Genomic DNA, 13,238 nt, shown 5'->3' on the forward strand with positions numbered 1-13,238 from the left:
ACCATTTGGGGAGTAAACCATTGGACGGAAAACCTCTCTCTCTGTAACTCTACCTCGCAAATAAATAAATAAATCTTTAAAAAAGTTGCTCTATCTCCCACTGCTTTTCAGAGAGAAGGTGGATAAAAAGGTGCTGTGCGCTCTAAATCCATTTGACAAAAAGGACTAAGATAATCTAAGATCAGGAGCAGTAGTAAGCAGCCTTTGAACCACAAAATAGAATAAAAACTATGTTGCTTAGCACACCAAGTGTTGGTCCACTACTACTCAAAAGCAAAGCATTTCATCCTTGTAATTATGCTCACAGGACACGCACTTATATACCCTAATGGTTGCGAAATTTTCTTCAGAATACAAGACTTTAATTTTTACAGAAGAGAAAATGCCAGCTTTGATAAAATGAACATGCCTGCACTCGAAGGGAAAATTAAACCTTCAGAAAAAAAGCAGTGAAACCACCAGATTGTGAAAAGAGTATTTTATCCAACAGGAAGTTTCTGAAAGCTGTTTTCTGTCATAAACAAACAAGGTGCCCAAACTCAGGACTGAACAACACATTCTACCAGTGCCACACAGCCACGATACTAAATTATTGTTCTTGCCAAGGCTTCAAATAGAGGGTACATTTCTAATTATGCTGGGTAAGCTCCAACACCCTCAGTTTTGAGCAAGCCGAAAACTGTAGTCTAATGCTGCAAACTTCTATCAAGTTCCTAGTACCACGGGTTCAGTAAGTTATAACACACCTAAGATGGTGAATTTACTGATGACCAAAGATTGCCAAAACGACTTTTCACATACATTTCCTCAGGTTTTTAAACAAAAGGCATTTTAAAGTTGCTATAGCAATATAAAGGGAAAGTAAAGAATGACCAATCACACTGCCTCTGTTAAGGTCAGAGATGCTCTGTCTCACCTGCATTCCCTGTACGGCCGGCGCGCTGTGGCCGGCGCACCGCGCTGATCCGATGGCAGGAACCAGGAGCCAGGTGCTTTTCCTGGTCTCCCATGGGGTGCAGGGCCCAAGCACTTGGGCCATCCTCCACTGCACTCCCTGGCCACAGCAGAGAGCTGGCCTGGAAGAGGGGCAACCGGGACAGAATCCGGCGCCCCAACTGGGACTAGAACCCAGTGTGCCGGCGCCGCTAGGCGGAGGATTAGCCTAGTGAGCCGCGGCGCCGGCCAGAAAGGCATAGTTTCTAATTTCACAAGGCTGTAGTGATTGTATCTGGTGCCCAACACAGACAACCTAGTGCTTGCTGTGCTGCTCAAAAAATCCCAGCAAACCTTGTGGTCAATTCAATTCTAGAAGTCTCTTCTGCCTTCTCATTAACTGCTACTTATATTCCTCTGTTTTTCTTATGACTTTCCCACATGGAGCATTCTCTAAAATACCTTCAGGCCAGACTTCAGCCCCTGGATCCTCAAGAGTACAATAATGTACAGTTTGCAGGGCACTGTTAAGAGGTCAGGGAGAAGTCCCCTGGTGTTAATAGCTTGAGTAATATTGTTTTCTCCTTTAGACCACATCATTAAGGTGCTTTCATTATCCATAAAGCAATTCTTTATGTCACAGCAAATGAGATCCGGCACTAATTCAAAAAGGCTAATTTCAACCTAACAAAATAATTTATTCCTAATAACTAAAGGACCAAGACAATGACCAAAATTTGTAAAGACTTGTTATGATACATGAGGGATCTTCAAACATTATATAAAACATACGTATTACAAAAAATATGCATGGGCTTAAAAAATTTTTACACTAAAATAAAGGTATCTTTTGATTCCATTTCCCATTAACTTTCTGAACTATTCTGATGAAGAAAAGAAAAAGCACGGTTTTAAAAATGAATCCTACCAGAGCAAAGGATGATGCTACATGATAATTTACAAGGGAGAAGCCAGCAGAGAAGACGCAAGAAGCCCAACGAAAAAAAATGCTGCCCTTCCTGAATTGCAAGGTGACTTGAAGCAGAGGAATGAGATTTCCTTTCCAAGTTAGAACAAATGCACACATTAGCATTAAGTTCTTTTTTAAAAAAGATTTATTTTACTTATTTGAAAGAGTTAGAGAGACAGAGACAGAGACAGAGACAGAGACAGAGAGGTCTTCCAACAGCTTGTTCACTCCCCAAATGACTGCCAATGGCCAGTGCTGAGCTGATCCAAAGCCAGGAGCCAGAATTTTCTTCTAGGTCTCCCACACGGGTGCAGGACCCCAAAGACTCAGGTCATCTTCTACTGCTTTCCCAGGGCTTAGCAGAGAGCTGGCTCAGAAGTGGAGCAGCCGGGACATGAACCAGCACCCATATGGGATGCCAGTACTGCAGGCCAACACTTTATCCTGCTGTGCCACAGCGCCGGCCCCAGCATCAAGTTCTGATAGGACCATCTCCTCGTCCTGAGGCTCTGCTCCATACTACTGGAAAGACACAGTTTTACCTTCTAAGCTACACACAGATTTAGTGACAGCCTCCAGAGCACCATGGCTTGCTGTGCCACCCTGGCATCCCAGGAAGATCCCACAGTCCCAGCAGGAAGCACTCAGCTCCACCATGAGGCGGCACTCAAAAGTCTTCACCATGGGTGTCTGCAATCACAGTTGGATATCCAAGTGGTCACACAGATCCGAGGAACTCTGTTACATGTTTTCCGGCATCTGGAAACTCAGAAGTCAACTCAGTACATTTCCAGAGGCCAGAGCCTCTACACCTAGGACCAAGCAGCTCAGAACATGTCCTGGGGTGGGGGCAGTGAACTTCCCAAGGCAGGAAGTGTTCAAGTTGCACATAAAGTCCTGACCTCTGGTCCAAGATCCATTTGTGGGGATCTTGAGGTGACCTTAGTTATAAGGGGGCTGCTTGGATGCAACATTTCTATCAGGGGCCTTGTCTGGACCTTGATTGCCAGGCTCAGAGCAGGAATAGAGCAGGGACAGACTGTCCCATGAGTCATTTGCGAGCACAGTTCTCAAAGTGTGGTACCATAGAAACACTAAGCGGAGCTGTGGGGACCCAGTACTGCTCAGAGAACTTGCAGGAGGTCTCTGCCACACAGCAGCATTCCAGTTCCTCTCAGTGCTCTAGGTCAGGGGTGAGGAGCCTTACTCTAGAAAAAGATACCAGTCCTAGCTAGACAAGACAAGAGGTCTCTAAGAAAATCGAGGAGCGTGATCACGAGACAGTATGACTAACTAGTCCACACAATCCTCAGGGAGCTGATTTAATACGACATAAGTCTGCCCAGGTGCCCTGGAGTGTCACAGGATTAGACCTGGACTGGTTAAAGCCAATGGGTTATATTCAGCAGCCAGGGCCAACCTCATGGGCGTGCAGCCTACATGGTCACACAGAAACAGTCACACGGCTCGCTCTCTGAAGGGCCTGCACTGGGTTTAAACCTCTGCTGGTGGTGTCTTAAAAATCCTCAAAACTCTGTCTTTGAACTTGTGTTTTGTAAGCCAGTCAAAAGAGCATGAGTCTGAGCCAAGGAGGTAGGTGGAAGAAAGGAAAGAGCTTTATGTTTTAGTATCTTTAGTGGCCCTTTACCCCTGCCTTTGGAACAAGGTCCTCACAAAATTGTGCAGCAGGCCCAGTTAGCAGTGGTGAGGTAAACCCCTCCCAAGTAGCCAGCCACACTTTGAAGGAGGGAACTGAAGACTAATCAGGGATGGGCTTTTGGTATAGCGACTAAGCCTCTACTGCAATCCCCACAGCTCATGTTAGAGTGCCCAGGATCAAGTCCTGGCTGAAGTCCTGATTCCAGCTTCCTACTATTCCAACCTGGGAGGCAGCAGGTGATGGCTCAAGTACTTACATCCCTGCCACTCACATGGGAGACTTGGATTGAGTTCCCAGACCCTGGCTTCACATACCTTTCCAGCTGTTGAGGGCATTAGGGAAGTAAACTAACGCATGAAATATTTCTTTCTTCCTTTGAAATAAATAATAAATAAATTTTAAAAAGACTAATCACCAGGGACCTTGAGGACTCCTCAAACCCTCTGGTCCTAACCCTACCAGCAAATCTCCTTTCATACCTCAAGGTCCCTCTTAAAAGTCAGTTCCAGTCCCAGGGTGGCAAGGTACCCTCCTCAGACTCCCCCGCCCCCTGCCAACAGCTCAAGACTCCCCACTGGTGTGAACCAGGACACAAGACCTATGTTAACAAATCACAGCATGAGGCCACAGCATTAGCAAGAAGGGTCCTTAGTGATACAGCTCAAGTCCCTGTAGTTATTTATGCTCCACACACAGACAAGCCCAAAGACTAGGACCACTGGTTTTCTCTGGCTACCACCTCTCTGATACCCCAACTCTGGAACCGATGGAAGCTGAGGTTCCAACCCCAGGAGGGACACAGCTCTGGGGCAAGCAAAGCAGGATTTCAACTGGAACTTCACTGATCTTGATATATGGCCTAGGGCAGGTTCCCACTTCCTTTAACTAATATTTAAAAGGCTATCAGAAGTGCCTCCCTCATAGACCTTTGAAGAGAATTAGACAGGACAATGTGGTATAATTCAAAAAAACAAAAACAAACAAACAAAAAAAACCTCTTGCTTCCCCTCCTTGTGTTGTTATTTAGAAATGAGACAACGGTACCTTAAGAAGCCTGACAACTGAAAGTGCTTCATTAATGCTGATTGTGCTAAACATCCTTTCTTGTCCCTCCGACCTTTATTCTTGTGACCAGAGCCTTCATTAACCATCACTTCCTGTCCCAAGACGCAGCAGTGAGGGCAGTTAGTTCTGCATATATCAAATACCAACCGTGACCAGGGACTACAGGAATGAAAGCAGAGAGATAAAGTCCTGCCCTGGACAAGCTCACAGTCTTGCATGAAATAGGTATACAGCAAATAAATGGTGATTAAATGGGTAAGTACTTTACATATATAAAGAGTGTGTAACAGAAATATTTCTGTAATGAAATACATCCAAAAGCTCTGGATACTTACCTCTGTCAGGGGAAGGAGAGAAAAGTATCACAGAAAAGGAAGACACCCATACGGGATGCTGGTACAGCTGGCGGTGGCTTCACTGACTATGCCATGGCTCTGCCCGCCCCACACCCCCAAACCCCCAACAACCCAGGCTGTTCCCACTTGTGATCAAGCTGTCTGTGTGCAGTCTGTGAAAATTCACCAGATTCTGTGCAAATTAATTCGAGCGCCCCATGCCCGTTTTCCTGCACACACACCTTACACTTCCGAACAACCTGGAGAAGAGAGGCCGTGAGTCAAGGTCCTCTTCTCAAGGACGCGACCAAGGCTACTGCTGGCCAGGGACAGAAAACACCCAAGACGCAACCGAGGCCATGGGAAAAGTTCTTCCTCTCCCAAACCCCGCCACCACCCACACCCACCAGGACTCCTGTCACTCTCCACCTCCCTTTCCTCTCCTCCACGCGGGTTTCTGCCCCTCCCTTCCTCACCTCCACACCTACACATCACCTTTTCATTCTCCCCCCTTCCTCTCTCCTCCCGCATCCCCCTTGAGCCCCTCCCTCCTCCACTTTCTATCCCAACTACCCCTCAAACACACACACCCTCCCCGCTCTCTGCACCTCGGGCCCTACCCACCCAGTGACAGGAAGGCCACCACAACCAACCATCCACAGAAAGAGCTGAGTGGATATGAAGCCAGGAGCCAGGAGCTTCCTCCAGGACTCCCACACAGGTCTTCAACTGCTTTGCCTGGCCACAGCAGAGAGCTGGAACGGAAGTGGAGCTGCTGGGACTCGAACCAACACACATATGGAATGCTGGTACTGCAGGCTGCTTCACCCGCCAAGCCATGGCTCCGACCGCCGCCCCACCCAGGCTTTTCCCACTTGTGATCCCGCTGTCTCCTCAAACGCCTAGGAAAGCAGAGGAAGTGGCCCAAGGACTTGGGCCCCCGAACCCACACCGGAGTACTGGATACAGTACCTGGCTAGGGCTCCGGCCTGGTCAAGCACCGGCCATTGTAGCCACCTGGCACCTGGGCGGAGTGAGCCCACACACTGAAGATCTCTCCCTCACCGCCTCATCTATAACTCTGCCCTTCAAACCAGTCTTTAAATAGAAAAAGTCGCGTACTTACTATGAGGTGTCAGAATCTTGGGGCAGGCTGGAACAGAGCAAAGAGGGATTCTTGGGGTTTCTCTAAGCTTCTGCTTTCTCCTCCCTGTGTGCAGTCTGTGGAAAGTCACCGGATTAGGTGCAAATTAATTCGAGCGCCCCATGCCCGTTTTCCTGCGCACACACACCTTACACTGCCGAACAACCCGGAGAAGAAAGGCCGTGATCAAGGCCTCTTCTCACGGATGCGGCCAAGGCTACTCCCCGCCAGGGGTAGAAAACCGGGGCCGTGGGAAAAGTTCTTCCTCTCCCCACCCCACGCCCAACCACACACTCACCGGGATGCCTGTCACTCTCCCCCTCCCTTCCCTCTGCCCCACGAGGGTTTCTGCCCCTACCTTCCTCGCCTCCACACCTGCACGCCACTTTTTCATCCTTCCCCCTCGCTCCCTCCTCCCACCTCCCCCCTACACCCTCTCCTCCACCTTCTATCCCAGCTACCCTTCACACACACACCCCACCCCCGCTCTGCACCCTGGGCCCCGCCTACCCAGTGACAGGAAGGCCACCACGCCAAACTCTCCGCAGGAAGGCCGTTTCTGTGTCTCTGGAACATGAACGCAGTCTTGAGGTGTAGTCTTCGGGAAGCGGCCAAAGCGAAAGACTGCACCTAGAAATTTCCAGAAGCCCAAGATAACTGATGCGGCCGCCTCAGACTGCAGCCTCATCTGAACCCGGCCTGAACCTGGGGGGCACTCACTGTGTCTCCTCAGGGTGGGCCACCAGCGTCGAGGATGGCTCCTCAAGGCTTGTGCCAGCGCTGGGCAGGAGCGGACACGACGCTGACTCCTACCTGAGCACCAGCACAGCTGCAGATGCGCCTGCGGGTGCACTTCCAGGTCACAGCGCCAGGCGCAGGCGCACTCCTCACTGGCCGTCGCCATGGCGCAACAGGACGCATCTGCGCACTGCGACATCCCGCGTCCAGCACCCCCAGGGTCACTTCCAGTCCCGCCCCTCCAGGCTTTACCCAGGCTGGGCAGCCGCTGGTGGCCCAGGTACTCTGCACCCCACTTCCCTGCTTCCTGGGAGTCCTCAATGGAGCTCCTGCCCCCTGGCTTCTGTTTGGCACAGCGCATGCTGTTGAAGCCGCATGGGGAGAGAAGCAATGCAAGCGGCATCGCGAGCGCTCTTTCTCGCCAGAGCATCCATCTGGGGGATCACCCCCCAGGTGACTACAAAGGCCGGGGCTGGGCCAGGCCAAAGCAGATGCCAGGGAATTTATCCGGTACTCCCTTCTGGGTTCAGGGGCCTACGTCCTTGGGCCATCTCCCTCTGCTTTCCCAGGTACGTTAGCAGACAGCTGGATCCCACGGGGAACAGCTTCCGGGAGGGACCAGCGCTGTGCGGTAGCGGGTAAAGCCACCGCCCACAGTGCCGGCAACCCATATGGGCTCCGGTTCGAGTCCCGGCTGCTGTACTTCCGAAGCAGCTCTCTGCTGCGGTCTGGGAATGCAGCAGAAGATGGCCCAACTCCTTGGGCCCCTGCACCCATGCAGGAGACCCCGGGGAGGCTCCTGGCTCCTGGTTCCTGGCTTCAGATCCGCTCAGCTCCGCCCTTTGCAGCCAACAGGGTAGTGGACCAGCAGATGGGAGACCTCCCTCTCTCTCCTCTCACTCTGCCTCTCATCCTCTCCATGTGTAACTCTCAATGAAAAATAAGAAAGATCGAAAAAAGTAAAAAATTTAAAAAAGGAAGACATAGCTGTAAATAAAATACTGCATCAAGACCAACTACTAGAGTTTGTGTAGAATTTGATATTATATGCACTACATACCCTATTAACACAGAATTTGAAAAAGAGTTTAACTTAGAAAAGATTCTGGTACACATTCCTTCTCTTCTTCCTTACAAACATTCTGTCTGGCGTATTCTCTGACTCACGCATCAGGAAATCTTTGCAATGTATTTATTCAGACTCTTACATGTCCACTTGCACAAGGACACGGAACACCTGTGACCTACACAGTTCTCCACAGAACACAGGTCTGCTTGCCAGTCACCACCCTTCACAGTCTAGCCCTGCATTTAACCTATGGAATGTGTTTGAAATGGGACAAATCCTATCTTCCACAAAGCAAGACAGAATACAGAAAGGCAGCATCTGAGGTCACTGTTGACATTTTCTACGTGCACGTTATCATGTTGGTACTTTTTCTCTCATTTCTCAATGTTAGATACATCAGCTAGGAGCTGCATCATAAGCAGCACTAGGTGTTGGCACTGTGGTGTTGTGGGTAAAGCTGCCCCCTGCAATGCCAGCATCCCATATGGGTACCACTTCCAGTCCCAGATGCTCCATTTCTGGACCAGCTCCCTCCTAATTGCCTGGGAAGGCAATACAGATGGCCCAAGTGCTTGGGCCCTACGACTCTTGTGGGATACCCAGATGAAGCTCCTGGCTCTTGACTTTGGCCTGGCCCAGTCCCAGCCACCACTGAGGCCATTTGGGGAGTGAACCAGTGGATGGAAGATCGATCTCTCTCCCTCTCTGTCTCTCTGCCTTTCAAATAAAAAACCTTATCTCTTTTTTTTTTTTTTGAGTAAAGTAGCAACACCAGGACTTGAAACAGGGAATACCATATGGGATGCAGGTGTTCCAAGCAGCTTCTTAATGCCATCCAACATCAAATACCTGCCCCTGAAGGTCTTCTTACTCAACTTCTCATTTCACATGTGAGGTTTACAACCTTTGTTCCTCTCAAAAGGACAGTACTGTACTGCCTATGTTAGAAAGAGGAAATCTAGCAGGTAAGCGCTGTGGCGTAGCAGGTAAAGCCACTGCCTGCAGTGCAGGCATGAGCCTCAGCTGCTCCACTTCCAATCCAGCTCTTTGCTATGGCCTGGGAAAGCAGTAGAAGATGGCTCAAGTCCTTGGGCCCCTGAACCCATGTGAGAGACCTGGAAGAAACTCCTGGCTCCTGGCTTCAGATTGCAGCAGCTCCAGCCATTGCAGCCATCTGGGGAATGAACCAGCAGACGGAAGACCTCTCCCTCTGCCTCTCTCTTGTCCTCTCCTTCTCTCTCTGTGTAACTCTGACTTTTAAGAAAATAAATCATTAAAAAAGAAAGAAAGAAGAAAGAAATCTAATCAGAGCAAGATCAGCAGTAACATTCCTGTGTCAGGCATTTGATAAGAGAAATGCCCCTACGTGTTCAAAGTGCCTCCCTGTATTCTCTCCATTTACTGAGTGCATGTATTGGTCAAACGACTGGTGCTTTTGAGGAGGATGAGCAGAACAAGAATAAGAGGCAAAGGATGACAATAATCTGCAGCAGGGCCATGGAACGAAGGTGGCAGAGAGGGAAGATTCTAGTCATACCAAAGCTATAAAGAGAAAAAGCTGAGTTGCTCCACATGCATGTAGAAACATCTAAAGGTACTCTGCTTTCTAGCCTAGGTAGGAGGCGTGAGTAACAAGAGCACCCATCAAAGAGAACACAGCCTTTTTTTACCTATTAAGACTGCTAACAATTACATAATAATGACCTGGAGTTCACACTACAGAATAGAGAAGCAGTGTGCTTCAAGACAGCACACTTGAGTCTTTTTTGTTTTTTTTACAGGCAGAGTGGACAGTGAGAGAGAGAGAGAGACAGAGAGAAAGCTCTTCCTTTTGCCGTTGGTTCACCCTCCAATGGCTGCCACGGCCGGCACATTGGGCTGATCCGATGGCAGGAGCCAGGTGCTTCTCCTGGTCTCCCATGGGGTGCAGGGCCCAAGCACTTGGGCCATCCTCCACTGCACTCCCGGGCCACAGCAGAGAGCTGGCCTTGAAGAGGAGCAACCGGGACAGAATCTGGCGCCCTGACCGGGACTAGAACCCGATGTGCCGGCGCTGCAAGGCGGAGGATTAGCCTATTGAGCCACGGCGCCGGCCATACTTGAGTCTTAAACCAAGGGTTCTAACATGATCCAGGAGCAACCAGGACTATAACCCGGTGTCCATACAGGATGCTGGTGATGCAGGCAGAGGGTTAACCAAGTGAGCCACGGTACTGGCCCCTCCAATCACTCTCGTAACATCTCCACAGTTCCCTCCTCATGCGTGTCCTCTCTCAATCCCTACTCAGTATAGATTCTACTGTCTGGCACTATCAGGCCCCCCACCAGGTGCCCAGTACTCATCCTCTCCTCCTCTGTTTCTCTATCACAGGAACCTTAAAGACCTTGATATGTACTAAACCCAACTCTCCGCCATCACCTCACCTCCACACAAAGAGCTGGCCATGGTTCAAGGATGCTACAAGGAACTGCATCCCCTGAACTGCAATGTCTCCATCATTAACGTTTTACCACATCTGTTCCAATCACCTTCTTTATCTAACTGCACCCATTCTCATTACTCTTAGAGAGCAAGTTTCTGACATAAGGGCTGATCTGCCCTATCTTCACCAGAGTAAACGTTCCACAAGAGAATATTCACCTCTGGAACCTCAGATCAGTAGCTGAATAAGGAAACTGATACCACACTGTCAGTCCAATCTAGAGGTCCTCTGCACACGCTGTGCCTGTCAACAGCAGCCCTTGCACTTGCTGCCCAGCATCAAATGCGGCATTCCCTTGCTGTACCTCTTTTATTCTCAAATAGCTGCTCAGTGTTTCCCCACCTTTGTGATATTGACAATTCTCAAGAGTTCCAATCTTTCACTCTTTAGGATGTCCCTCAAGCAAAAACTGTAAAGGTGTCCTCAAAGTCAAACTCATGTTGGCATTTTATCAGAAAAACCTCAGAAATCACACTAACCTTTTCTCAGCTTTTCTCATCAAGAATCACATGATGTCAACGTATGTCACGACTGGTGAGGTTAACCTAGATCATCTGGTCACCAGATTTTCCTCTGTAAATCATAAGCATTTTGTGGGGAGATAACCCAATACTACACAGCATTCAATGTCTCATCAAACTTCTTCCCACCAACATCAAGATCCATTTGTAACTTCCATATGAATCAACTATCATTATGGTAGACGCCAAATAATGACTTGTTTTTTTAACTACCCATTTTACGGGGAGATAACCCAATACTACACAGCATCCAATGTCTCATCTAACTTCTTCCCACCAACATCAGGATCCATTTGTAACTTTCATCTGAATCAAGTATCATTATGGTAGATGCCAAATAATGACTTTTTTTTTTGAACTACCCACTTCTTCATCATTAACAAAACACCCCGCTGTAAAGAAGAAATTTTTCTTATCTCTCACTTATTCGTATACAACATCAACATTTACTTTAGTGCTGAAATTATCCAGTATCTGGCCAGTGTGCGCTCCTTCAAGCTAACTTCTGCATCTTCATGACACACCCTATCACTCTGAAAGAATTTTTTTTTAAGATTTATTTATTTATTTGAAAGGTAGAGTTAGACAGCCAGAGAAAGAAAGAGAGAGGAGAGAGAGAGAGAGACAAGAGAGAGATGAGAGAGAGAGAGAGAGAGAGAGAGAGAGAGAGAGAGAATGAGAATCTTCCATCCACTGGTTCACTCCAGAAATGGCCACAATGACCAGAATTTTGCCAATCCAAAGCCAGGAGCTTCTTCCAGGTCTCTCACATGGATAAAGGGGTCCAAGGACTTGAGCCATCTTTCACTGCTTTCCCAGGCACATTAGCAGAGAACTGAATCTAGCAGCTGGGACCCAAAGCGGCACCCATATGGGATACTGGCGCCACAGGTGGTAGCTTTACCTACTAAGCCACAGCACCGGCCCCTGAAGAGTTCTTCAATTCCTTAGAGAAATATATTTCCCAGGCTCATTACACATACCCTGCAATCAACTGTTCCTTCAAGGAACTTTGATTTCCCTCTTAGGAGATGACAGAATTTACAAATTCATCTAGCTATTTTTGATTGTAGACATCTTCCATGACCATTTTGAGGACTTCCCATATGCATGGATTTCAAACTTTTTGCATCAAAATAAACTTCTCTCTTAATTCCATTTTCTACAAACTTTTAAAGTGGTGTCATATGCATAGATTTTCAGTATCTACATTTATATTCATGTTTTAAAAACCATGAATTTACTTTAAATTTCCAATTCCTGTCTGACATCTTCAAATTCTTTTTAATCTTCCTCATTCTATATTTATAAATTCCTTATCTGTCAATAATAAACATAGTTTGTTGTAACCTCAATATATTTACTTGGTTGCTCAATCTCCTGAATATATAACCAACTTCATTGGCTGCCTATGCAGCTCTCAGTCCCACTGCCTCCTTCACCTCTAGTCTGGTTGCCCACTCTTCAGCTCCTGTACCTGTCACTGCCTCCAAAGAAAGGGAAGGTAGGGAAATCCATGAAGAGTCCATAACAATCCCAAAATGGAACTCCAAATTTTCTCCCTGCAAACCTGCTTTTCTCTGAGTCTTCCACTTGTCAGTAATCCAATGTAATTCACTTCATTGTCTGGCCAAAATTGGGTTTGCTTCTTTTTCTCAGTATCCATCTAATAACACGCTTATTTGCTCTACCTTCAAGACTTAATCCAAGCATTGCTACTTTTCTCCAGCTTCAGGCCAACTTTTACAGTCCAAGTCTACTTATGCTGCTCACAAAGACTGCTTTAAGAGTCTCAAATTCTCTGCCTTGCAAGTCTACAATCTATTCTCCAGAGAGCAACCAGGATGACTTTTTTTTTAAGACAAACACAAACCAATGCACAGCCTACTCTACTGAAAATTCTCCATGGACTTAGACGTAAAATAAAATCCAAACCCTTCACCGTATCGTATCAGCTTCTTGAAGTACCCCTGCTACTTCTCCAACCTCACCCACCAGCTAACTAGCATCTGCCACTCAGATCTTTCTGTGACCCTCAGTCACCAGGCTCTGCTTCATGCACTCTGCGCTTGCTGCTCTCTTCCATAAACTGGGTATAGTCCCTCACATCGAACAGCTGTGCTAGAATGTCACCTCCCCAAGAGCCTTTTCTGACTGCATTCAGTACCTCTAGCTCCATCTTCATACACTGCTTTTTTGTTTTCACAGCACTTAACACTATCTGTAGCGCTATAATGAGTTTTATTCAGTAGTTTAATGTCTGTCTTCCATTATAAATCGTTATTCTTATAGAGACAGCATATTGACCACACAGTATTAC

At 47.7% G+C, this 13,238-nt stretch overlaps 1 protein-coding gene and 1 long non-coding RNA gene across 5 annotated transcripts in view; one reads left to right on the forward strand and one right to left on the reverse strand.

Annotated features, from left to right (window-relative positions):
• Nucleotides 1-13,238, reverse strand: part of LOC103346435 (neuroblastoma breakpoint family member 4) — a 1,612,367-nt gene that overhangs the window by 1,545,951 nt on the left and 53,178 nt on the right. Inside the window, exons 2-3 of the long non-coding RNA XR_011380966.1 lie at nucleotides 6,618-6,737; nucleotides 6,090-6,184 (exon numbers count right to left, since the gene is read on the reverse strand). This is a non-coding gene — a long non-coding RNA (neuroblastoma breakpoint family member 4). The remainder of the gene's footprint in view (nucleotides 1-6,089; nucleotides 6,185-6,617; nucleotides 6,738-13,238) is intronic.
• The window catches only part of LOC103345879 (protein sidekick-1), a 694,014-nt gene that overhangs the window by 226,729 nt on the left and 454,047 nt on the right, over nucleotides 1-13,238 (forward strand). The gene's annotated exons all lie outside the window — the stretch shown is intronic.

Source organism: Oryctolagus cuniculus, chromosome 12 (genome assembly GCF_964237555.1).
Source record: "Oryctolagus cuniculus chromosome 12, mOryCun1.1, whole genome shotgun sequence".
Taxonomy (NCBI): Eukaryota; Metazoa; Chordata; class Mammalia; order Lagomorpha; family Leporidae; genus Oryctolagus; species Oryctolagus cuniculus.